Raw genomic sequence first — 10,267 nt, 5'->3', positions numbered from 1 at the left:
TATAAAGCAAATAATTCACACGAAAATATTTTAATAACATAAATAAAGTATATTAAGGCTGTGTCATTGTTCAGCCAAGGACAGTGTGTGAAAAGGTAACTGTCTCCACCTTGGGAAAAGGATGATACTGCAGGTCATCTGAAGCCCTTGATGGATACAAAATAAAATATAAATAATATAATAGAACTGCCTGGTCTGCCATGCAACAGAGAGAACAAATGTGACCGCAGATTGGATGAATTCTAAATTATCTGTTTGCTGAATAAGATGATCCTAACTATCAAATTGGCTCAGTAGTAGTATAGTGGTACACACTGATAAAATATTATAATATGCTATTGCTGTCATATAAGACAAAGAGGATAATATTAACAATGACATAATATTAATATGAAGAGGCACCTTAATCGGTTATGATGTGAGGTGGATAATTGTTAAACAGTAGTCTGCATCAAGTTTAAGGTTTGCTGAAACTCAGTGTAATGACATGTGAGATGAAGACAATACAGAGAATAACTAAACTAATGAAGTGCATAGAGGCACTTGACCAGCTTGAAACCTATCATCCTAGAATGACACATTGCTGAGATATAGAGCACACCTATAATAACAACCAATAAGCAAAACCCTGTAGACAACAGCTAAAACTACAGGATTGAGAAGCTGAATTAAATATGTAGACACTGCTAAGCTGATGAGCATGTTACACATTTTCTTTTATTTTTATTTATTTGTTTCTTTTAGAGCAGAAGCTGCATGCTATTAAAAGCCAACATGTGCAGACTTCTGCCTTGTTCGGGTGGCAGCATTTTTTTCTTTTTTTCTTTTGTGTCCTGACACGTGTATGTTTTTTGTTTTTGTTTGATTATTTTGTTGGTTTTGGAAACGAATTTAAACGAACTTGTGACAATACTTGAGAATCACAATGACACATAGTGATTAGGCATATGATTGAAAAATGCCTAGGTTTAGAGCTGTGAGCTATGAGCTGTGAGCAATGCAAAGTTTAAATATATATATATATATATGTGTATAAATGGGAAACAACCCTAACTTCAAAGTTTGAAATGTGTGAGATGCATGAATTGTTTGAAAAACTAGAAATTATCTAAAAATGCCTTAAGTGAAAATGTAGTGTTGCATCTATAGAGAAGAGAAAAAAGAAGAAGCATTCTATAACTTAAAAATAAGGCTGACGTGTTGACAATAGACTAAGAGACTCATTTGCAGGTGGCTATCAGGAACAGAGAGGCAAGCAAGGTCACAGACACCAAGGCTGTAGACAGCCACGCAGAAACAGCAGATAACATAGAGACAATGCCTGCTAGAACCGTGGAGAGGAAAGTCACTTCACACGAGATTGTAGGAGTAGGCCACAGAGAAATAATGCAAAACAGTTTTGAGGCAGCCACTTACGAACTTACAGTTTTCAAAGGACAAATTAGTTGTACAGTCAGCTGCAGGCCACACAACTGTACAACAATTAACTGCTGAGTGCATGCTAAATGACACCCCACCAGAGCTAAAAGCACTACACGATGTGGCCCATCAACACACACCCGCCACATCCACTTTCCAGAAACCAACCGAGTATCACAACATTCTGAGATTTAAACAAACTCCAGGCCCAGATCCACCTTATGATCAGCAAGTGTGGAAGCTAGGAGAACAGCATTTGACCTTACAGCACAGGCCGAAATTGTGTAGGTTACGCAGTAACCACAGATAGTAGGATAATAGAAGCAAAACCACTTTCTTCTTCATATTCTGCACAGAGCGCTGAGCTGATAGCTGTGATTCGCGCATGTGAAATACACAAAGACAAACTAATAAATATACATACAGACAGCCAGTATGTTTTCTCTGCTGTGCATCATTTTGCAAAAAATTTGGCAAAACAGAGGAATGATTACATCAACCGGAAAACCGGTTCAGTATGCCAACCTCTTACAACGCCTACTGACTCATTACTACAGGCAACAACTTTGCTGACAGAGCAGCAAAACAGGCGGCACAAATGACAAACATCACATTGATGGCAGTTAACACACATCAGATTCCACTGGATGTGTTGCAAAATGAACAAAAAGCAGCAAGCACAGCCGAACAGACAAAATGGCTAAAACACGGTGCAGTTCTGACAAACGACTTAATGATGTGTTATGGCAAGCCAGTGTTGCCAAAATCTCTCCACAAGATGGCGGCATTAGTGACTCATGGCTGTACGCATTTGTCATCGGGGGGAATGACCTGTATTGTCAACTCTCATTTCTACACTGTAAATTTTGAAACTTCAGCAAAACAATTTGTCAGAACGTGCATGACGTGTCAAAAACCTCACCCTTTTCACACAATTCATATGGATTTTATTGAGCTAAGCGAATGTCAAGGGTCGAAATACGCCCTAGTGGTTATAGATGTGTTCTCAAAATGGCCGGAAAACTATCCAGTGAAAAAGGCAGATGCAATTTCAGTAGCAAAGTGCCTGTGCAATCACTTCATACCCACATATGGCATCCTAGCTTTGATACGATCAGACAACGGCACTCATTTTGTAAATGATGTCATCACTAAGGTCTCTGAAGCACTCGGTTTCAGCATAAAACACCATTGTGCGTATCACCCTCAGAGCGCAGGCCTTGTAGAGAGAACTAACGGCGCTATAAAACAAAGGCTCAGTAATTGCATGGCAGAAACAGGAAGGCCGTGGCCTGAATGTTTGGGTTTAGTGAAAATGTGGATGCGCTTAACGCAAGGCTCCAATAAACTAACTCCATTTGAAATCATTCATGGTAGGCCGTTCCCACTGCCCATCACCAGTCAACCAATAGACAAATCAATCAGAGAAAACACATTAGCAGAATGGATGTCTAAGCTGTTAGAAAACAAGGAGATCATTGTACATAATCAACAACCTGATGATGTTTCTCCAGTGTCTTGCAGATTACAGCCCGGTGACTGGGTTCTGATAAAGGTGCTCCAAAGAAAAAACTAGAGCGCACCCAGGTGGGAGGGACCACATCAGGTTCTCCTCACCACGCCCACCGCTTGCAAAATTGCGGAACGACCATCCTGGATCCATCAGAGTCACTGCAGGCGAGTAAGTGAAGCCATCTAAACTCAGTCGACACAGGCTCGCCCAATTGTTGTGATCTCGCCCGGTGGAGGGAACAGCCTTTCTGGCCGGGGGGTCTACTCACGACAGGAGGGTGTGTCCTGTTGTCATGAGGTGGTGGCTCCTAATAACTGCAGCGGCCCTGACCCTGGCCGGGCTCCTCATCTTTGCTTCCGTGAGGGACAACAAGTCACGCTATATGAAGAAAAGGCAGACACTGTATGACAAAGGAAAGTACACCAAGTTTCCCCATGGCTACGCCACTAACTTCTGGTGGCAGTTTATGAACACTACAGCTCACTTGAATAACAAAACTGACTGCTATGCATGTACCCATATGCCCCTATCCTCACAGACGTCTGGCCTGTGGCCATACAGCATACCTGAAGATCGCAGTTGGTGCCTGTTGGGCCTGGCAACACACCCAGGCTACGGTACTCTTTGGTCCAAGGCCAACTACAGCATCCCAGCAAAAGCAACCTGGAGGTCATCATCACCCACAAATGTGAACTGTTCCGGACAGACCTACCTACTGACCTGGCCCCAAGTCTCAGACCCACTGCCTGATGTAATTCTACTGAACAAACTGAACGCATCACAACTGCCAGTATGTGTGATGAACAATGGATCGCGGGCAGTGGGGGAGCTGCCTACTCACCTATGTAAATACATATACACTTTCTGCCCACCGAGGAATGAGAGGAAGTGTATGGCCTGTTCAACCAACACAACCTGTGCCAGTAACGCGACGCTGATGAGCCTCAACTGTCGCTCCGACTACAGCTACCGAATGCCACTACAAACAAAGACTCAGTACCAGACAGGATGTGCACCCAGCAGTAGAGGAACCAGAGTTTTGGCTGACTGGTACTTCCTATGTGGCAATAAGGCTTATCTGTCACTCCCTGAAGGTTGGGGGGGTCTGTGCGCCCTGGTGCAATTATCAGATCACGTCTTCTTCATGCAAAGTGTTGCACATCACCCAAGCAGCCGACAGAGACGTGAAGTGGACATCGCCTCACCCAATTCTTTCGGCATTACAGTGGACACTGGAGTGCCGGGAGAGTTTCGCATCTGGGGAGGAGGAGTGAAATTCTTACAGAGCTTGATCCCCGGCATTGGAGTTGCCGAGGTGCGGGATCACGTGGAAATCAACCGATATGCTCTGCTATGACACATCAACTTAACTAAGACCCTGGGAACGGCCTTAGCAGGAGAACAGAAGGCCATCAGAACGATGGTGCTGCAGAACAGACTGACACTGGACCTGCTAACAGCATCACAAGGAGGAGTTTGTAAGCTGATCGGGGAGACATGTTGCACGTTTATCCCTGATGGATACGAAGCTGGAGGAGACATTTATGAAGCTTTGCAGAATTTGACCATTCTGCAGAAATATGTCGCTGACCACACATCTGGAGCAGCCACATCACAAGGCTGGCTGGACTGGCTATTTGGCGGCTCGTGGTTGGCTGCTGCAGCGAAGCCGTTTGTCTTTCTAGGTTTCATCATGGTAGCACTGCTAATATTAGTGTTGTGTGTGTTGCCATGTCTAAGAGTAATGATTTCAAAGATGATAACAACTACAATGACTGCTTATGTTGCTGTGCCTCAAGAAGAACAGCATCCCGTTGAAATTCTGTTAGAGGAACTTGTAATAGCTGCTAATAAATGACGTGGTGATTAAAAATGACTTGTCAAGTGATCATGCACTGATTAACACATTAGTAGTTTATACAGGTACAACATAAGGTTTTCTTATTCTTTTATTTTCTTTTATTTTTTGTAGTTTTAGTTTTATTATTTTCTTTCATTATCACTTTTGTATTTTCTTTTACTGTGTCTTCCTTAATTCTTTTATTCTTTTATTGTTTTATTCTTTAGGCCACATGATTTACATTTCTGCTATGTTGACATTTTGACCATTAAAAAATTGCTAAAGATACTTAATAAATAACCTTCACAGACAATTGTTGTATACATTTAAAATAAGTTAAAACAGGAGGGAATGTTAGTGGAAAATGATTCTATGTTTCTTTACCTTCTTTTAAATGTACAAAGATGCCTTTTCTCTGCCTTTTGTCTATGGTTAGATTAGTTTAGAATTATCCTTTTAGACTTTCCCAGCGAAGACATATTGTTTTGGGACATATTGTTTTAGATTGTTTTATCTCTCACAGCTTTCTCCCAGCTCTCTGCTGACGAGACTAGCGCCACATATGGAGTTGTTTATTTTATCTGTTTATTATTTTCTTATCCTGTTCTCACTGTCTTTCCTATAAAAAGTGCCAAGCCTCTGTTCACGATGTGAGTTGTTCTCAGCAGCTCACCCGTGTACACGTTTAGCAAAGAAAGTAACTTTGTCTCATTGTGTCTTTATTTCTCCTGGGTTTTTTACAGAGTTTTCTCCCAACAGAATGAAAAGGCTGCTGAGGAGCTGAGAGTGAGCCTGAATACTTGTGTGCCGCCTTCTCCAAAAACAGTGACTCACTGAGACAGAAAGAAACTTAAATCTTTATAAATAAAAGAAAACTAAGAGAAACAAATCTAAAGCAAAGCACGCAAGAGAACCAAAAACTCAACAACCCCAAAACAAAAAGCCACACATCAATCCTCTCTGCTCCAACTGACACTGCATGAACAGGTGCCTCAACATTTAGAGTCTAAGGGAGATAATCACAGAGGCAGAAACTTTCCACTGTATTCAAAGGAGCTTGCAAGGAGCTTGCACTGTATCATCTCAGGTTTCTTAAAACTAAGTATTCAAAGTCTGAGGTAGGGTTGTTATTTGAGGTATTCCTGGGAAAATCTTTGAGGTCTATTTTGAAGCTCCAGATTCTTTAGATTGACTGTCTCATACTTTAATTGTGAATATAGAGGATTGTAGCTCAAGTTAACATGGAAAGATAGAGGTCTAAAGTCTCTAAAACATTTGGATGTTCAGTCTCTGACAGAAGGTTTGGAGACATGTAGAAAGTTTTGAATGGGTGAAACTAATATTTTATTCACAGTTTCTCAAACACAAGGCAGATAATATTCTTCATGTACATTATTTTTTACAACTATTGGAACAACAAAATTAAACAAAACACAATTTCATGAATTCATCTCTTAATGTTATATCCAAAACTCTGATGATGTTCTCTTTCATGACTTTTTAAACTACATCAATTCATCAACGTCAAAGACTTGATATGTTACATTAGTCCTTACTACCAGCTTGCTGAACATAAAGATTCCTTTCAGGTCTTGTTCTGACCAAGTTCTAAATGTCATGTGTCAAAGATTTGTGTGTTTCTTTATAAATTATGTGTAGAGTTCTGAGGTCAACCAAGTCTTTACATTTAGGTGTATTTAATAAAAAGGCTAAAAAGTGGATTTGGTGGTTCATTTGAAGTGGGGTTTTTTTATGATTCTAAGTCTGTTATTTATCATCAGTTTATTAATGACAAAATTTGTACGTCTTCCAAATAGTATGAGTTTTGTTTTGCTCAGATTCAGTGTTAACCGACTATAGAAAAAGTCTTCAATTTCTTAAATTGATTTTCTAGTTCATTCAGAAGTTGTTCCAAGTTACTTCCACAATAACTTTGTATCATCTGCAAACAATATGACTTCTGTGTCTTTGCAGTTACTTCAAATTAAGACATGTTAACACAAACACCTTTACCCTCACTTATCTCTCATGGCCCTGGTGCCAACTGTCTGCATTGACTTGATAATTAATCAGAGGTAGCAGGGTGTGATACAGGAACTCTAAAAGACACATTAGCGTATGTTTAGTGGTCACTGGGTGAACTGGGTGCGTCTCTAATAAACTCAGTAATGTTCTCTACATGATCACAAAGATCTAAATTAGAGGTGTAAGTCATTGTTTGTATGTAATATTGGTTTAATTTGGCTTATTTTAAAACATTTTTATACATATCAGGTTTCAATACTCACTGAAATAATGCAGATTCCATGCAAAACATATTTAAAACTGAGCTGTATTTGCTCTGATACATTTGGAATTATAAACTATGTGTACAAATTTTCTGATAATAGAAAGTAAATTAATCATCGGTGCAAAGATCAACTTGGTTGTTTGTCTGAAACAACCAGAGCAGGAAGTTAAATCAAAATCATGTAACACAGATCTAGTTGACATGAAAGCAGAACAAGTTAAAATGTTCTCAACTAACCAGTGAGAAATATCTATAAAATCATGATTTACACCAGCTGCAGTTTTTCCTACTGAAAACCTTTGTCCTACTGAAAACGTTAGGTCCAGATGAACAGAATCAACTTTTTGGGATTTCCTTACCTGGATGATTGAGCACGCATCAAGGTATTTACAGAAGCCACAGATTCTATTGAATTCTAATATTTCTAAAATCAATGGGTTTTAAGATAAAGGGCCTAATGTTCACCCCATACCTACCATTTACTAAAAGTACAGAAAACAGAACAGATCAGAATCCTGATATCCTGTCAGCTCAGTCATTGATACTAGCTACTATTTACAATATCTGTGATATTGAACATTAACTGTTGTAAGGCTCTCCACCTTGGCTGATGTGTGAAGGAGAAAGCACACACCCACCTGTGACAAGAAACCAAACATGAGATTTCATTACACTTTTTAACACCAAATATGTTTGAGACTCAATAAAAATGACGCATGGAGAAAGTATTTTGTTTTAGCAAAGTCCTCATTTATTGGAAGAAAAATCATTACAGATTCATGTTGACTTTACAACAGTTACACCATATAAAAAGTGGACTTTATCAATCACTCACACAAGCCTTAATCTACCCCACCAACTATGACCAAGCTAATTTTTCCTGGTTTTGTAAAAGTGTAAATGACGAAGAGTTTTATCAAACCTGCCTCTGTGTTAACTTTTAAATAACTTTACATTAAAATGAAAACATAAAAAAAATAACATTAGCGTCCAGTATATCAGAAATACCAATCTTAAGGCTTCAGAATGATAGTTGAGAAATAAAAGAGAGATGTAACAGTAGCTACAGCCATCTTTAGCTGTTAGCAAGGCTCTCCGCTTTCTCTGTAAAAACTTGCACTGTGAAGTCCAGGGTCGTTCATATTCCATGCAGTGCTTAAGACACCGGTGTTGCAATCATAATGTCCGTTGCCTGGTGGCATCGACCATCCAAACATCTGGGGTGAGTTGTGGAGGGTCCATTGAGGTCCAGAGACAACATTGCCCACAGCATCAGGATAGTGGGCCTGATTATTTGCACCCTTTCTCATGAAGTTGATGTCCAGTTGTTCGCTGAGTGAGGATGCTCCCTGAAACTGAATCACAGACAGATGCACAGTCAGTAAAACCACATTACAGAGTTCTTGTTTTAAATTATAATCAATACGCTTCATCTAATTAAATGAATTCCCCAGATAGTGACTGAATTAAAAACAGTTCTTTTTAATAATTGGAGATACTTACATGAAGCGGGACGCCCTGATTGAGATGATGAGAATCTGGAATCTTCCTAAACTTTCTTCTTCGGTTTTGAAACCAAGTCTTCACCTAAAGATGGAGGGAAGCAGAAGAAATTTAATGAGTACAATAGACCCAACATTCAAAACGAATTCAGTTCCTTGTGTTCTAGTAACCTTGAAAAACACTCACCTGTTTGTAGGTCAGTCCTGTCAGCTCTGCCAACTCTGTCATCTCTTGTGGGTCAGGGTAAATTTTCTGATTAAAGTGATGGTCAAGAGTTTTTAACTGGCTGTCTGAGAACAGCCCTCGGGTCCTTCCTTTGAGCACCTTGGCCTTTTCGTCCTTCACACACATAGTACTTGTGACAGTGTTGCTGCCCTCCTGGTTTCTTGGGGAAGCAAAAACCAGTTCCTCCTCCGTGACGGAGCTGGAAACAGCTTCAGCAGCCTCAGACATGTTGTTGCTCATCTCCTTAGCGAGAGCTGCCTCAGCCCATGCTGCAAGTTCTTCCAAGGGAAGACTCCCTTGCAGGCTGCTGCCAGAAATCCACAAGTCTATGAGGACAGAAAGACAGAGGCTAAGTAAGCACAAATATATATGGTCCACATGGGTCACCGTGGCTACTGATATGTTTTGGCACAGTTGAGTTTTTTAACAGAAAATAATACAAAAGGGATCAACTGATGAGCCTTAATCAATTTCCCACACACAATGTCACTTGATTTTACTTGCTGAATTATTAAAATGTGCCACCAGATGTTGCCAATTAGAAAGTTTAAAAAGTGACTCAAAGCCCAGATGGTCCTGAAGTGGACTCTCTGTTCAGCTGTGGAGGGAGAAATGGTGACTTCTGCCATCAGGACTTACAACACAGAGTGAAAGGGTATTTTTGCTCAAAGATGTCTTCGAGGTTAGCCAACTCTGTTCACATTAGCTCACTAGACAACAATGCTGAGTACATACCTGGAGAAAAGTGCATCCCATAATCTTCCATCTTTGAAATCCCAGTGATTAAAACAGGAAAGCTGGAGAAAGTATATCTGCTGAAAGAGCTCCAAACCAGGCAGGAAGGTGCTATGTGTCCTAAGACTGACTTAAGAGCAATTCTGGGCTTTTAAGGAGGTTTGTGGGTGTGGGCAGGAATGTGGGGGGTTGAGCTTCTTCTTTTGTGAGGTACTTTACAAAGCAGTCAGGCAGTTTCTACCAACTGGCATCATTTACATTTCTTTAAAATACTGTTTCTCAGGTCTGAAAAAAAGAAAGTGCAGTTAGAATTTTATTATTCTACACATTGTAAACCAGAGTTGTATTTAACTCCAGTAGCATCATTAGAGTGACTTAAGAACAATACTCCTGAGTCAGAAACTGTACAGTTCTGTTTTGTTTGATGAAAAATAGATAAGAAGTTTAAAAAGTCACATTTTTTATACTCCTATGTAAGTTAGTTCCAGCAGGTAAAGGTGTGGGACTTTTATTGGCTGAATCAGTTTTGGGTTAATTCTATAGGACTAGATTGAGCTACATGAAGAGAAGAACGATTTCTTTTTTTTTACTAAAAACTCACAGAAACCTGATATGCTGTCAGACATACAGACATACATTACATGTTATTTCTTTCGTTCTCTTTTTTTATCCTGATCAAGTTCTAAATGTTGTGGGACAAAGATTTGTTTGTTGCTTTATAAATTGTGTGTAGAGGTCTGAG

Source organism: Mchenga conophoros, linkage group LG9 (genome assembly GCF_057382185.1).
Source record: "Mchenga conophoros isolate Kocher_MC1m ecotype Shallow Benthic linkage group LG9, M_conophoros_male_GT1.1, whole genome shotgun sequence".
Lineage (NCBI taxonomy): Eukaryota > Metazoa > Chordata > Actinopteri > Cichliformes > Cichlidae > Mchenga > Mchenga conophoros.
The sequence above is the reverse complement of the archived record's forward strand: the minus strand, read 5'-3'. Positions refer to the sequence as shown.